Raw genomic sequence first — 15,406 nt, 5'->3', positions numbered from 1 at the left:
CATTATTTCATTAAAATACTTTTCAGATCTCTCATGGTAGAAGAGTAAGATTGTTTTCTGGGTGACTAGATTGTTATCTCTTTTACTTAAACAGCATCATTCCAGCTTTTTTTTTTAATTTATTTTTTAAAGAGGCATATGCACCTCCTCCCAACTCCCCCCAGCAAGGGCTAACAAAGCAAGCTAGTTTAAAACCAGCCAAACACATCCCCTCCTCTCCACCTGTCAAGAACACTTCTCCAAAGTCTCCGAGGAAACTAAATAGAATAACTCATCAGCTGCAAACAGCATGGGGATTTTCCTCCCAGAAAGAGGAAACTCTCACTTGAATACACCTTGGATGAAAACCAAGGTCCAGCGTATAATATGTAGCTTACACCGTGCAAAAGACTTACCATGTCAAATAGTCACTTTGACCATAGTCAAAATACTAGAGCTCAACGTCTCACAGCACGGTGACTGTCCGTGCAAGGGTGAAGTCGCCCACGTACAAGGAAGAGGTGGTTTCTGAGCAGTTATCAGGAGCGAGCACAATAATTCTTACCTGGAAAATGCTGTTTGCAGCTGCTCACCGATTTGTTAGCACACACGCTGCTCTCGCCTCATGATTTATGATGCTCTCTCCAGCACTGAGACTTCTATTACTGTCCTCGTTTATTGCCTGCAGCTGTCATTCTCACCAACAATTCTACAGTTGTTTGTAGGTGAGGTATCAAAGGTATTTAGTGTGCACCTAGAGATGTAATTTTAATCAAACCTACTCGCAGGCAGTATTTAAATGTTAGAACAACTGCACAGAGTGCAGCAATTAATGTGGACTTGACCAACCAAAATTATGACAGCCAGAAACGTTTACTCATAAATGCCTCAAAAGGATGGATGTCCAACAGGCCTGTGAACACCTGCTGATTTGTAAATGAAGATAAAAATAGTACCCATAGATCACAAAGCCTTCCGACAGGTATTTGAATGCACAATAAATATATTAACACAAATTCGGCAATTTCACTTACTATGGCCAAAATGTCGATAAGGCAGTAAGTCCAGCTACACCTTTCTCACCACATATTTTTCCCAGCCAGCTATTTTCCCCTTAGACTAGCCAGGTTTTCCAGCATCTCCTAAAAATCTGAGGAATATGCCCATTTTAGAATAGCAGCAGTGGAGGGGGAAGCAGATTTTTATACCCAACAATTCCACTTCTAAAAGATCTCAGTGTGTTTTCTAGACATTACAAAATTTGCAAATCAAAACGTTCTGACCCACTGCAGTCCTTCCTTAATTTTTTGGGAAGCCACAAGACGCTCGATGATTTGAAAAACAGGTGAGCAGTGTTACTAAGCATGACTACCAACTGCACCACCCTGCTTTGAAAGAGGGTGGCGAACAGCCCCCAAGTAAGAATTGGGCCTACCACCACCAAACATGGCATGAACGTGCAACAGAAAGTAAAAAAGGAGTCTTGGAGCTAAGCCTAATACTACTTTCATGTGTACTCTAAAGCTCCAACTCCTTAAGTCAACTGATTATAACAGCATCTCTGTTTATTTAATGAGTTTCTAGTGCTTGTGATTCAGGATGAAACTTGAAAATATGAACCCTAAACAAGCCCCAAAAGGCAGATTTTGCAAGAGAATGCAAGTTTATTATTATTTAAAATTATCCTATAGGCCTGGTTTCTGGTGGCCGAATATTTTAAGGCTGGCAATCTTAAATTAGTCTAATCAGTACTCTAAGCACCAAAACCCGCTTTCTGTGTTGTAAGTTCTTTTCTTCAACACCATCCACACTGCACAGCTTGAAAATGGCACTCAAGGCAAAAACAACAATTGTGAATTTACAATCAAAAGGTAGCCTGAAGGCCATCACTGTCATAGTCAAGCTTTATTTATAGCTGAACAGATAGTGTCAAAATATAAACTACAAATTAAACACACAACTCTACGAAGAAAAAGTGATGATGCATTTTACTCTATCATGATAAAGTACCAAAGAACCTCTGGTGTTTGGAAGTTGTTAATGCTTGCAATGTACACAGATATTGATTAATCGTGTTATCTCTCCATGTTCCAGTCCCTTCAAACAAGACGATGGGGTGACATTGAGAGAAGCACACAGAAGTGAGCAGTCACTAATCGTGAGCTCACATTAAACCATTAGTTGGTGTGCAACAGCCTGCTTTCAGGTTAAGAAGCAAAATCTGTTTTTAGATAGAACACTAATTGGAGCACATTTCAGAGTTCAAGAATATATGACCTTCAGAGTATTCTGAGGATGCATTTCAGTCATTTAATCCACAATATACCATTTGTCTTCCCATAATATTTATTAGGAAAATAGGTCTGAATTGGACATATATGCTTCATTAGGAAAAAAAAAATCCACCATGCAAAAGCTGAACTCACCTACATTTTTATACTTTATTAAAAATTATTTTTCATTTCAGCTTTTACTCTACTCCCGACCCCCTTCTTATATGTAACTGCAGAATGTATATATTTGGGTGGAAGTAACATATCTATAGAGCGTACATGCAGTACATGCTTTACATATGTTAGCTTTGATCACGGAGAAAAACATTTTCAGTTTAACAAAGTCATTCCACTCCTCTGCTGTGAAAGGTCCGTCCAAATGGAAAAATTGGATCCAACTACCTGGCACTCACCTGATGTGACGGCAATGCACAGATGTCTCTGAAAGGCAGAGACAGAGGATCCTTACTGTTGAAAGCATCCCTGAGATTCCTCACTCCAGTCAGTCAGAAATTAGGGAATTAAAAACAAACAAACAAACCAACAACAAAACAAACAACCCACAACCACCACACACAAAAACTTGAAACTTCTTCCATCAATCTTTATCTCATTTTTCTTAACACTGGGTCAGGAGAATATTTTACCAGCAACGGGGCGGGGGGGCGGCTGTCTTTTTTTTTTTTCCGAAATCTGACACAGCTGAGAGGACATTTAAACTTTAATTGCTCTTAGATTCAAACACAGATTCATATCCTATCCTCAGATGAGGTCTTTAGGATCTGATCACTCATGCGTACACGTATGGGTCTTCACTGACAAACAACCCGACTCCTCTACTTGTGCAACTTGCATTACTCATAGGAAAGCCTTGGCAGAGGCAGGCCAGCATATGTTAATTACTGGGTTGCATTATAATAGGTCTAACATCTTGTTTCCCATCCAGGGTTTTAAAATAAATGGAAACAAAAGTCTCTTTGGATACAAAAGTACGTATTTTTGTATCTCAGGCTAAAAATAATCTACGTTAAAAACACAAATAGATCTACTGCCAGAGAATTCCTACCTCCTCGGTGTTTCTTTTGGGGGTTTTATCCTTATTAAACAAGGAAGCCAGGCAATCTTTAAGAGAGGTTAGCATATATGCATTCATCTTCCATTTCCTACAAATCATCCTTAAGTCAGGTGTAATAGTGAAAAGGGGAACTTGACTCCCCAATCTTTTGTTTCTTCTATAAACAGTTTATCAGGTAAAGTTGGCTACCAGTTTCTACAGCAAAAGAAAGCATAAATTCATGAACACTGAGGAGCATGAATAGAGCAAAGATATACTTAAAAAAATATTTTTCATATGACAGGAGGTATGTACTATGTTTCCTCATTTTATGATTTAATACGCCTGGGATATTGCTAGGACAAGATGCTGGCTACGTTACAATTTTTTATGTACATTTCTTGTTATCGAGATAAAGGCATTGAGGGTCATAGCTGCAATTTCAGACAAAGGACTAAGACTCTACGCTGACATGCTGTTTCTTTTGGGGTGACCAAATTCAGAGGTTTTAAATCTGAATTTCAAATCATATGATGCATAAGACTGCCAGAAACATTAGAAGTTTCGTTGAAATTTTCAATGCACTAATACTCTAAAAATAGGCACTGGTACAAGACCTTCTTTCACAAAAGGTTTTGCAAAAAGTTCATGCATTGAATAATTTATACATGCATTTAGGATGCAAAACCTTTTAGGATACAGTGAAAACGCTGTCTCAGAATTTTTTTTTTTTAAGTTATTAAACAAACGTAATGACACAACTATCATGCAACTGTGACCAGAAACCTACTAGGCATCATCCGAGACTCCCTGCACTAGTGCTGCACAGAGGCGGTGCTGGTCCCTGCTCCCGAAGGCCGAGCACCAGCCAAGAGGCACCAGCGAGGAGCAGACAGATGGTGGCCAATAAGGAAACTATCACGCCGTCTTAGTCACCGTGGCAGAGCCCGGGTGCCGCACAATAGCAGCCTGACTATCAACTACTTTACTCCGCATTTCAGCTCGTTAATGTGTTTACCTGCATATGTCTAGTGCTCCCAGATATAGGGCAAATAGACACGAGAGCTGTATTAGGTGTACCAGTCCAGTGTCACATAGGGCTTGCGAGGACCCACCACAGCCAAGCGTAGCGCTGAAGCCAGATATCCAAAGGTTACAAAACAGTGCACTAAACCCAGCGTACTAACCACCGCTCAGTGGGAGCAGTTATGCTCTGGGTTAGCTAAGAGGAAACATGCCAAACTCTTCAAAATGGATGCTCGACATAGCAATTAGTTAACAAAAGAAACTTCAACAGATGAATCCTAAAATTCACTTTTTTTTGTATTTATTTAGAGACAAAACGACCTTGATATTTTGCTTAAAGATAAGACAAGCGCAGTCCTGCATTTAAGGTGCCCATCTGCTTCCTGCAACCGATTCCTCAAACCCAGGTTCTGAACCCCCCCAGCAGCCTCCTCCTCCTCCTCCTCCTCCTCCAACCCCCTGCAGACCCCACACCTCCCAGGCACCTGTCAACCAGTTACTTTACAAAGAACAACCTGCCATGAGCAAGGGTAGAATAAAAATGATTGCAAATATTTTCAGGACCTGTTTTAATCAAAACGGGTCTGAACTGCTAACCATCCGCAGCACCGTCCTTTGCAAAGCCTTTGCAGGAAGAACCACAGCTTCGCCCAAGCCTGTGCAGCGCCGTGCACCACCGGGTCTACGCCCCTCTCTCTCCCTGCCGCTCCTCTGCGCTCCCTGCCGCACAGACGTTGGAGGACATGGCAATTTCACGTGAATGTTTTGAAATATTTATCTTGTGTCCTGTTGCTGATTTCTACTAACGTATAAACAAGGTCTGAATGGCCTTCCCTTTATTTTTAATTCATACCCGAGGATCACTTGGCACGCAAGTTTTGGTCTTGATGGTAACCGCTTATACCACTCAGAAAAGTCCAAGTATGGCATTTTTCACATGTAAAACACCAGGATTAAGTATTTGTTATTAACAAACATTTCAAAGGTTCCCCCGGATTTCTTCTGCACTCTGTGTCTTGCTGGTCACCAACAGCTGCTATCATAGTTTTACTCGTCCTTCAGTAAAGAATAACAAGGCTAACGGAAACAGTGACTCCCAAGTCACACATAAACAAGCGGGTGCCCGCTGCAGAGGTGGGATTTGTTTATCTGGGTTTTGAAGCCATTCCGGGTATCCATCTGCCCACGCAACTCCTGTCCCCCCGCTGCCGCAGAGCCCAGAGCAGCTGGCTCACAGAGCCCCCCAGCTTCTCCTGCCAGTCCCACCCCAAAGCAGCAAGGTCAGCAAAAGCCAGCGCTGAGCAAGGCTGAGCCTTCCCCCCCAAGAAGGGGTGCCCGCAGCAGCATGAATTGCTGCGGCAAAAGAAGGTTCAGAGCCAGAGCGACAGCCTGAGCAAAGTCAAGGGCAGACCGTTGGGAAAGGACGCGCCACCCGCACCCTTACACCCTCAAAAAGCTACGGGAAGAGAACGTGAGCGCAAATGTTTTAACTCGCAAGGCTGCTTTAACCAAGTCTTAGAAGGCTCCACTAGTGACCCAAAATAACTTCTCCTTACATAATACTGTTACGATTTTAATGTGCGAGATGTCAGAGTTTTACAGTGCCAAAAGCCAAAGCTATGCATTCAGTTGGAAAGCTAGTAGGCTCCCATGTCTAATGGTATCAAACTCCAGCTGGACTGCAACCCAATACTTTTTAAAAGTGATGTAAATTTTGGGAGAAATCTCATACTTGAGAGGAGGACAGGAAAAGACTGAAGTATAGTTCATGAAACAAATTTCTTGAAGAAGGACCGATAGCTGCTTTAAGTCTCACCAGGTGAGATGTATCAGAATAGATCTCTCAGAAGCAAGAAAGAAGGGGCTTGTGAATGGGATGAAGTTGAACACTAGTATGTAGAGAAACAGCCTTGCTAATACAACACACGTTGAGTTTGCGCTTTCAGTCACAGAATTGCTACCCACGTTTGCACATATGTGCCTACTGCAACTCAGTGTCTCGATTTCCTGTGAAATAGACAGAGTACCCATATCTCAGTAGCAAGGTAGGACTTCATGGTTTTGTAAAGCACCCAAAGCACAGCAAACTGAACATGCAGATAGTCAGGATCCCAAGAGCATTTGCAGGATGACAGTTCACTGGCCTGGAGTCTTTTTAGAGCACGCATTCCAGTCTTTAAAAAAAAAAATTGTTTAATCAAATGTAAAGTGCATCAACCTGTGCTAAGTGGAAGAGGGAAGAAAAGCTTTCTTCGAAAAGGCTTGGGGGAAGCATTGGGTTGCTGTAAGGGAGGCCAACATAAGCTGTATACCAGCTGTAAACAAGTTAACTTCTGTGATCCCACTGCCAGGAAAAGGGTTATAAGAGCATTAAGCAAACACAGAATTTACAAGAAGGACACCAAGAGATTGGGTAGACTGCCTGCCAACCACATCATTCTTCTTCCCCCCTGCAAACCTGCGGGATAATAAACCCTTCTCTCTTTCGTATATAGATAGATATATAAACAAACTGCTCTTCCGAGAATTCAATGTCAACAAAGTCTCTAAAAATGCTTTTTAAAGCTTTTCTCCTGCCTTTTTTTTTTTGGGGGGGGGGGGGGGGGGGGGGAGGGAGGTCACCCAATGGGTCTTCCATTTACCTATGAATACATTATAGTTTTAAAATGAAAAAGTGACAGTGCTTGTTGTCAAACTACTCTAGCTGCAGGAACTTGCATTTTTGCGATGTATTTTAAGCAAAAACATTCTCTAAGAAAATTTTCCTGTTTATAAGGGGTTTTTGTCATTTACAATAGCCAAAATCTTAGAGATGTGCAATGCTAAGAAAGACTAAGGTTTATGTTAAAGCAATGACATGTAAGGTATTTCTTATTTTCAAACCATCTACGAGGGCATCCCACCTTCTGGCTGCGTGAACAGAAGTACTACTCAAACCGGGCACGAGGGCAGCAGGACAGCGAGTTGCCGAGTTTCTCTTGCCTCCTTGAGAAAGCGGCTGTAGTTGAAGGGGTGGGGGTCCTGCAACCGAAGACACAAGCCTTTCCTCACTGTCACTCAGCTCTTTTGTGGTGGGTTTTTTCCCCCCCGTCACACTATCACACCTCTAAAATAGCCAAAAGCAGATGGTAACCTTTGAGCTGGAGGATGCCCATCTACCAGGTAAGTGCTGGGCAACAGCCATGCCCAAGATTACAGCATAGGGGAAGGGTCTGAGCTTCAGTGATACACTAAGGAAGAGTTGTAAAAACACCTTACAAGTTTAAGACAATTTCTGCCTTTGACGAGGTAGAAGTCATGATCAGACTAGGGAAACCCCCCCTTCTCAGCATCAGTGTGAGACCAGGCAATTTCCAGGGAACTCCAATTTCAAACCCTCTGTATTGGGTTTGTATGGCAAGGTTTTGGTAGCCGGGGGCCTACAGGGGTGGCTTCTGTGAGAAGCTGCTAGAAGCTTCCCCTATGTCCGATAGAGCCAATGCCAGCCAGCTCCAAGACAGCCCCGCCACTGGCCAAGGTCGAGCCCATCAGCAACGGTGGTAGCACCTCTGTGATAATGTATTTAAGAAGGCGGGAAAAACACCAAAACTGTGCAATTGCAGCTGGAGAGTGAGAATATGCAAGAGGAACAACTCTGCAGACACCGAGGTCAGTGAAGGAGAGGGAGGAGGTGCTCCAGGCACCGGAGCAGAGACTCCCCTGCAGCCCGTGGTGAAGACCATGGTGAGGCAGGCTGTCACCCTGCAGCCCATGGAGATCCACGGTGGAGCAGATATCCACCTGCAACCCATGGAGGGCCCCACGCCAGAGCAGGTGGATGCACCCAAAGGAGGCTGTGACCCTGTGGGAAGCCCGCACTGGAGCAGGCTCCTGGTAGGACCTGTGGTCCTGTGGAGAGAGGAGCCCACGCTGGAGCAGGTTTGCTGGCAGGACTTGAGACCCCTTGGGGGACCCTCACTGGAGCAGTCTGTTCCTGAAAGACTGCACCCCGTGGAAGGGATCCACACTGGAGCAGTTTGTGAAGAACTGCAGCCCATAGGAAGGACTCACGTTGGAGAAGTTCATGGAGGGACCCCATGCTGGAGCTGGGGAAGAGTGTGAGGAGTCCTCCCCTGAGCAGGAAAGAGCGGCAGAGACAACATGTGATGAACCGACCACAACCCCCATTCCCCGTACCTCTGCGCTGCTGGGGACAAGGATGGAGAGAAAATCGGGAGTGAAATTGAGCCCAGGAAGAAGGGAGGGGTGGGGGGAAGGTGTTTTAAGATTCAGGTTTTATTTCTTATTACCCTACTCTGATTTGATTGGTAATAAATTAAATTAATTTCTCCAAGTCGAGTCTGTTTTGCCAGTGACGGTAATTGGTGAGTGATCTCTCCCTGTCCTTATCTCAACCCACGAGGCTTCTGTTATATTCTCTCTCCCCATCCAGCTGAAGAGGGGAGTGACAGAGCAGCTTTGGTGGGCACCTGGTGTCCAGCCAGGGTCAGCCCACCACACCCTCTCACGCTCCAGGTGCCCAGCAGTAAGTCAGCCTCAGCACTGCCATGCACTGCTCCCCCATCCCACGATGCCCTTAGTTACACATTAAGCCCATATTTGATCAGTTCATCTGGTTTTGGGATGGGTGTTCAAAACCAAGAGAGGACGAGAAACCTGCACTTCAGAATTTACTGATGGAGATGCAGGAGGTGTGTATTTCAGGGCAGCCTAAAAGGCTCTGCTGTTCTCAAAGGAATCAGGAATACAGCCACGAAACAAGCAGATATTCATCAAGGGAACTGTTTTTGCTACTAAATGGCCAATTGAAGCCCCTACTATTCTGTCATATCTATGTCACTGCAGCCCCAATAAATAAACCCTTCTGATTTACCAGTTACCAGACAAAAAGAGTTGAGAACATCAGAACAAGAAAGATGTGAAGACGACCAAATAAAGACAACAAAAAATCCCATACTGCTTTTACATGACACTATCAGATGCACAAAGTCTGTGGCTTTCATTCTCATGCTAGCTTTGATGACATGTACGTTATTATCTATAGGTTAGAGTTGTTCCCCTTTCTGAAGTCAGACCCACAGCGGTGCTGCTTTTCTCTGGCAAAAAAAAGGCTTACAGCAACCACAGTCCCTCTGTGCTCGCAGCCAATACTGACTACCAAGAAACTGGAATATGGCTCTACAGGGAGAGGACACCACCACTGCCTATGGATCCTGTGAAACCTACCAGAGGACCACCTGGGTAGGTTTCACAGGACTGAAGAAGGATGTCTTAGCATCAGGACATCAGTTTTATAAATCAGCTCTCCACCATCCACTGACTTATAAATATTAAGTCAGGAAAAACAAAATAAAAAAAAAAAATTAAAAAAATCAAATAAACTCCCTATGAAGACAAACAATGAGCAGTAGAGGCAATCCAAACCCACAGTTTTATGACATTTCCACAGGTTTGTAGCGTCATGCCTACTAATGGGTTTTGAGCAATTTCTTTTCCTCCCTCCCCCCCGTGTTGAGCCAACAGCCTTCTTGCTTCACTTTGGGAATCAATTCAAAGCTGCTCTGCAGAGTCGAAAGAAATGCTGGATTACCAACCAAGGGATATGCTTCCCACATTTATCTTAATGGAATGTTAACATGATAGCTTGCATGTGACTACCTCAATATTAATACACTAGGCAAAATACAAAACAGCTCGATTTATTTAATTATCTGTGGAAAGGACAGAAGTCTTTTTTCGAGCTTAGATATTTCATTAGATCCTAAACCTTATTTTAAAAAGCATCAACCATCACCCCTTCCCCACTGGAAGGGATTGTGTTTGGCTGTTCCAGGATTCAATACAGGAGTACAAATTACTACTTCTATCCTCTGCCACAGGTCTAAAAAGTATAAGCAACTGAAGGAAACTATAGGTGGCCTAGATCAAATGATCACCTATGTGGGCCTTCAAAAGGGCAGGTTCTTTTAAGAATGAGTCATCCCCTGTGGAGTAACTTAATTTCTGTTGACACTTCCAGGAGAAATTAGATGGAAAGTGATTTTGTCTGCCCCAGAACAACTTTTTTTTTTTTTTTTTACTAGATACGTAATACCCATACAAATTTGCCCTGCTCCATAAAGGGAAGGGTAGAGGCACTGTACTGAAGCCAGCAAACCTCACCCTTGCAGGCAATGTAAACTTCAGTGTATCTTAACCTATTAGAACCAAAAATAACACATAACAAGTGTAAGACCATCTCCTACTCTCATAATACGCTACTGCCTCCAACAGTCGAGCTGTGGAGATCCATTACAACCCATTGCCTCAACATTTCTCTTGCAGTCTATATCACCTTTAAAATATTCTAACATTAACCAAGCTGAATGCTAATAATCATATGAAACGCAAAGGAAACAAAGAAATAGAAAATTGCTACGTAAGAAGTTTTTGCTTTTAGAAGAAGAAGGGGGGGGGGGGGAGGATCAATATGACAAAGCAACATTTCAATTTACAAATCTTTTGTTTTTAAGCCAAAGACACCATTTTAAAGCAGAAATGATTTCTAATACCACTGACGGCCTCAACTTATCATCAAGAAGGAAAGCTTACATACACTTAAATTCAGTGAAAGGAAAACATACAATATCTGAGCAGGAGGTATATCAGTGCCCATCTGTGGTGGTCTGTATTGATGCACTGTTCACTATGCTTTCCCATAAAACACACCTAAATGGATAAAGAGAGCTTTTGTTCCTCGTCCCACAACAGGCAGTCGACAAGAACAAGAGTAAACCAACTCTAAACTCTTCAGCAGTATTCTTGCCGCTTTGCTGTAATACAGGATAGGATTTCACAAAAATTGGTCTAACTAGGAGTGAACAAATCAGCCAATTGCATAGTGGTCAAATTTGTTACCACAGGCATTAACTGCAGTGCTACTTATTTATGAGAAACAGGCTTCCCAGGTAAAGCCGTAACAATCCCAGCTCACTCCCTCCGCAGCATTTGATCACCCACGTTGTTACGGCAGCACGGCAAGCACCAGGAGCTCTTGGCCAGCCACTACATCCATTTCTCATAGTCACATTATCTTCTCTGCGACTGGAAAAAGGCTGGATCCCTGTTGTCCCGAAGCCTATCAACAACATTGTGGAAGGCAAAAGGAATTCCAGCTTTGTTTCCTTTCTGGGATCTATTTTTCTTCCTTTTCAGGAGAGAAACCAGGCTTTCCAGGCTGCTAGTACACACATCAAGTTGCTAAAAACCAGCCAACATTGTCTCCAACTATAGTATCAGCAATGTAACTGCCATCCGTGAGGGTTTGTTGTTTGGTTTTGGTTTTTGTCGACACAAAACCTTTGGAGCCTATAAAAGTGGAAGAGATTTGGGGTAAAGGGCAAGCAACTCCCAAGAAAAGTTATGAATGGAAACGTGCTACAAAGCCTCCTCTCCTTTCCACCCCTCATAACCGCTACTCATCAGGACAAATCTTTCAGATGATGCAGAAACTGATCTATTATCTTTTGTGGGTTTCTTAAAATATTCTAAAAACAGAATTGTATGCCGCATTAAGATTGCAGTTTTATTTCATCTCAGACAGCACAAAACACTCTCTGTATATATACACAGCAACTCACTTCTTTCCTGAAACAAAGTTTTCATTGATCTTTTGCCACAGACTCAATTATTGTTTCTAATCATGATCAACGTTTATTTAAGGTACTGTGGACCGTAAACAATGTAAACAATAAAAGCATCTGTCCATGTCGACATGAGTGTCATTGGCAGGTTAGATACCTATATCGACTGGTCCTGAGGGCGTTCTTTTTAAATTCTGAAAGCCCAAAGTAAATTTAAATTTACAGAATAATCTTTACATCAGCCAGCTTCTGAAGTACTGTTATCTTGAGTAGATAAAATCACAATCTGTCAATTAAATCCCAGGAAATTTTTCATTGCTTTAAAACATAATCCTAAAGACACCTTTTTTAAAAAAGCTTTTTTTTTTTTTTTAATGTGGGAGATGCTGCAAAATTCTTGGTCCTCCTCACACCCATGGAGAAAAGAGAGTCTTCTTGTAATTTGGCAATTATAGACACACATGGAAAAAAAGTAGAAATCAAGACATTTTAAGAAGACATTTAAAAAGTAAAGATAAAAAGAAGAAAGGACCTTGACTGTGGGATATTTAGAGGATTTCAAGTCATGTTTTCCACAGCGTCATTTTAAAAATAAGCAGCCTTTTCTTTCTCCTCCCCCCCACCCCAAACTCCGAGGAAAACAGTCACCAAATGCACTCAACTAGCCTCAAAGTCACACGTGCTCCATTGCAGATCTTGCTTTCAATGTGTCTTTTGTTTGATGGCTGGTGTTTCAACATCCTCAACTTGAACAGAAAAAGGTCAGAGCGAGTCTTCTGGCATTCACAGACCTGCACCAGGCCCCGCCAAGAGAAGATTGATGCCATAGTACATTTCCCCCAGTCGAGAGAAGGAAGTGGAGGTTTGAATCCGAGACCAACTATGTTTGTTAGAAGGATCCTTATTCTCCCACAGACAGTCAGCGGTGTTTAGTTTTGCTGTATTCCTCCGTGAAACTTTTCTGCTGGTGCTGGTAATACTTTTGAGTTAGAGTTCTGCCACCGTGCCACATTACTACCCCAGTATCACGACCTGAACAGGTTCCCACCAGTAACAGGTTTTAGCTGTACATCCTAGCATAGGGCTCCCCCCCCCCCCCCCCCCCGGGTTTTGCTTCACCTCTCGGTTACCCCTGGTGCCCTTACGCCTGCCGCCCGCCCTCGCCTTCGCTCCCCTGCCTGGGGAGGAGAGGCTGCACCATTAACCTTCCAGTGTGCAAGGCCAAGGTCCATATTGCAGCTAGAGAGAAGCTGTTGCTAAAGATTCCTTAAAAGCTTTGGTACTTCAAGGCAGTTGGAACTACTCAACCAGAGCTGGGAGCCAAAGCTTTGCCACAGCATTAATGGGCTTTTGCCCTTTTAAATTTTATAAGCCTGTCGCCTTTCTGATGTGCGCAGTTTTATTCAGAGTCCTAAATGGCCATTTCATATTTAAAAGAAAGCTCGCATAGGTAGCACCCTAAAACTACCCCAGGTCATTCATCTCCCCCGCTCTCCTACTGTCTCTTAGGAAACCTTTGATAGAGCATTTGTTCAGGCTGCCAAGTTAAATCCTCTTCTCTCATGTCAATGCATTGAAAAAAGCAGTCAGAACACCAGCTTCACTCAGGCCTGCTGAAGTAAATGGAGAAAACCAATTCCTCTGGCACTACAGAGCCATTAAGCCGTTTGCAGATTATTAACTGAAGCACAAAAATATACACGGTGCACAATCGGACGGCAATGCAGAGCTATTCCTTAAGTTAGCTTCAGTCTCGATAAACTGCCTATATGGCTGCAATTTGTAACCATTTGTGCAGCTGCCGTAACTGTTTAGCGGGACCCCGACAACCCCAGACAAAAGCCGTTTCGCCGCGATGCGGGGGTCACGCTTCCACCGCCGGGCACTTTTCACCTTTAATAAATATGGTAATGGGGCTTGCACTTGGAGGAGAAAACCCGAGACGCCTCCCCACCCGGGTGCCCCTAATCACAGCCTCCAAGGTGGCACCGAAATTAAACTTTACACGTGCAAAACAAAGTTTACAGTCTAAAAACCCGATTATAGTAGCAACTTCCTCCCCCTGCCTTCGGCTGCCTTACTCCTTCCCCGCTACCGAGGCAGCCCAGAGCGCTACCCCGAGCGGCACGGGGGGAATAAAAGCGTGGCTGGATGGCTCCTATTTTTATGTTTACATTCCTGAAGTGTCTTTTAACTGACTGCCATTCCCCCTCTCCCCGCGAGCAGCTCCGCCAGCCGCCCCTGGAAGCGCTGCCCCCGCTCCCCTCGCACAAAGGCGGGCGGCGAGAGGCGGCCGGGCCGGGCCGGGCCCCCCCGGCCCTCTGCCCCCGCGCCCCCTCCCCTCCGCCCCGGCGGCTTCCTGGACAGATGCACCGGGGGGAGGGAGGGGAGAGAGGGAGGGGGGCTGCTCCTTCCTCCTGCCTGGCGAGAGAGGCCCCGGTCCCAACTGGCTCTCAAAACCCAGACACAAGGAATTTACACCCCGGCAAGCTTCCCGGAGCCCGGAACACGGGCGCAGGCTCCCCCGCGCGTCTCCCAAACCCAACACGCGCGGCCGGGCACGCACACGCAGCCGGCCGGGCACGCACGCCCCGAGCCGCGGCCGCAGCCCCGGCCCCGCCGCGGGGCTCCAGCCCGCCCGCCCGCCCCGACGGCGCTCGCCCCGGCCGGGGGCAGCCGCCGCCCCGGCCCCCGCAGCCCCCTTTGTTTTTGCGGCGGCCCCGACGCCCGCCCGCCCGCGTCGCGTCGCGGCTGCTACAAGTTAGACCCGGGCCGGGTCCCCCCGCGGCCCCGCGGCCGGCCCGGGAAGGGCATTTCCCGGGCAGAGCCGCCTCCCCGCCGCCGGGCCCGGCTCCGCGGCTGCCCGCCCGCCCTGGCCCCGCTCCCTCGGCGGGGACAGCCTGCCCCTTTAAGAAGTCTCCGCACATTTTCTCCCCTCGCAGAATAAGTATGTGGTTTTTTTCCCTGTACACCTATTTCCCCAGCGTGGTCGCTCCATTGTTTCTGCTCCGCCGAGACGCAACCCCTGCCCGGCCGCGAACGGGGAGGTGCGAGCAGGGAGCGCAAATAGACGCGAAACTTACCTACAGATTGCAAAGCAGCCTTGCAGCAGCAAAATAATAAGGAAGAAGGCAGGCAAAATCCTCTCTCCCCAACTGATTTGCAGCTCTACTCGGGTATTTTCAAATATATGATTTTGTTTATTCCCCCCTTTCTTCCTTCTCCCCCCCGCTTTCTTTTTTCTTTCTTTCTCCCCCCTCCCCTTTTTTCCTTGCCCACAGACAGTGAAAAGGAGCTCAATGTTAGTGGGTGAGTAAGTGAATCAACTAGCAGAGAGCACAGCAAGTTGAAGTGTCAAATTACATTGGCTATTCTATTACCAAAGGGCCATGCTTTGTGGCTGCTGGCAAAATCTGTCCCAGATTCCTATCTGAAAGGGAGCTGCCTCCTAC

The 15,406-nt window shown here is 45.3% G+C and overlaps 1 protein-coding gene across 6 annotated transcripts in view; it reads right to left on the bottom strand.

Annotated features, from left to right (window-relative positions):
• ZMIZ1 (zinc finger MIZ-type containing 1) overlaps positions 1-15,197 on the bottom strand; it is a 366,110-nt gene extending 350,913 nt beyond the window's left edge. For 5 of the 6 annotated variants that reach the window (XM_075505172.1, XM_075505171.1, XM_075505178.1 and 2 more), the window contains exon 1: positions 15,038-15,196. The gene's annotated coding sequence lies outside the window, so the exon portion shown is untranslated. Of the gene's footprint in view, positions 1-15,037 lie in introns of all 6 variants that reach the window. The other variant, XM_075505181.1, reaches the window with a different exon arrangement.
• Between the last annotated feature and the right edge of the window lie 209 nt (positions 15,198-15,406).

This window comes from Mycteria americana, chromosome 6 (assembly GCF_035582795.1).
Source record: "Mycteria americana isolate JAX WOST 10 ecotype Jacksonville Zoo and Gardens chromosome 6, USCA_MyAme_1.0, whole genome shotgun sequence".
Taxonomy (NCBI): Eukaryota; Metazoa; Chordata; class Aves; order Ciconiiformes; family Ciconiidae; genus Mycteria; species Mycteria americana.
Note: the sequence above shows the minus strand (reverse complement) of the source record. Positions and strands in the feature narration are given on the sequence as shown.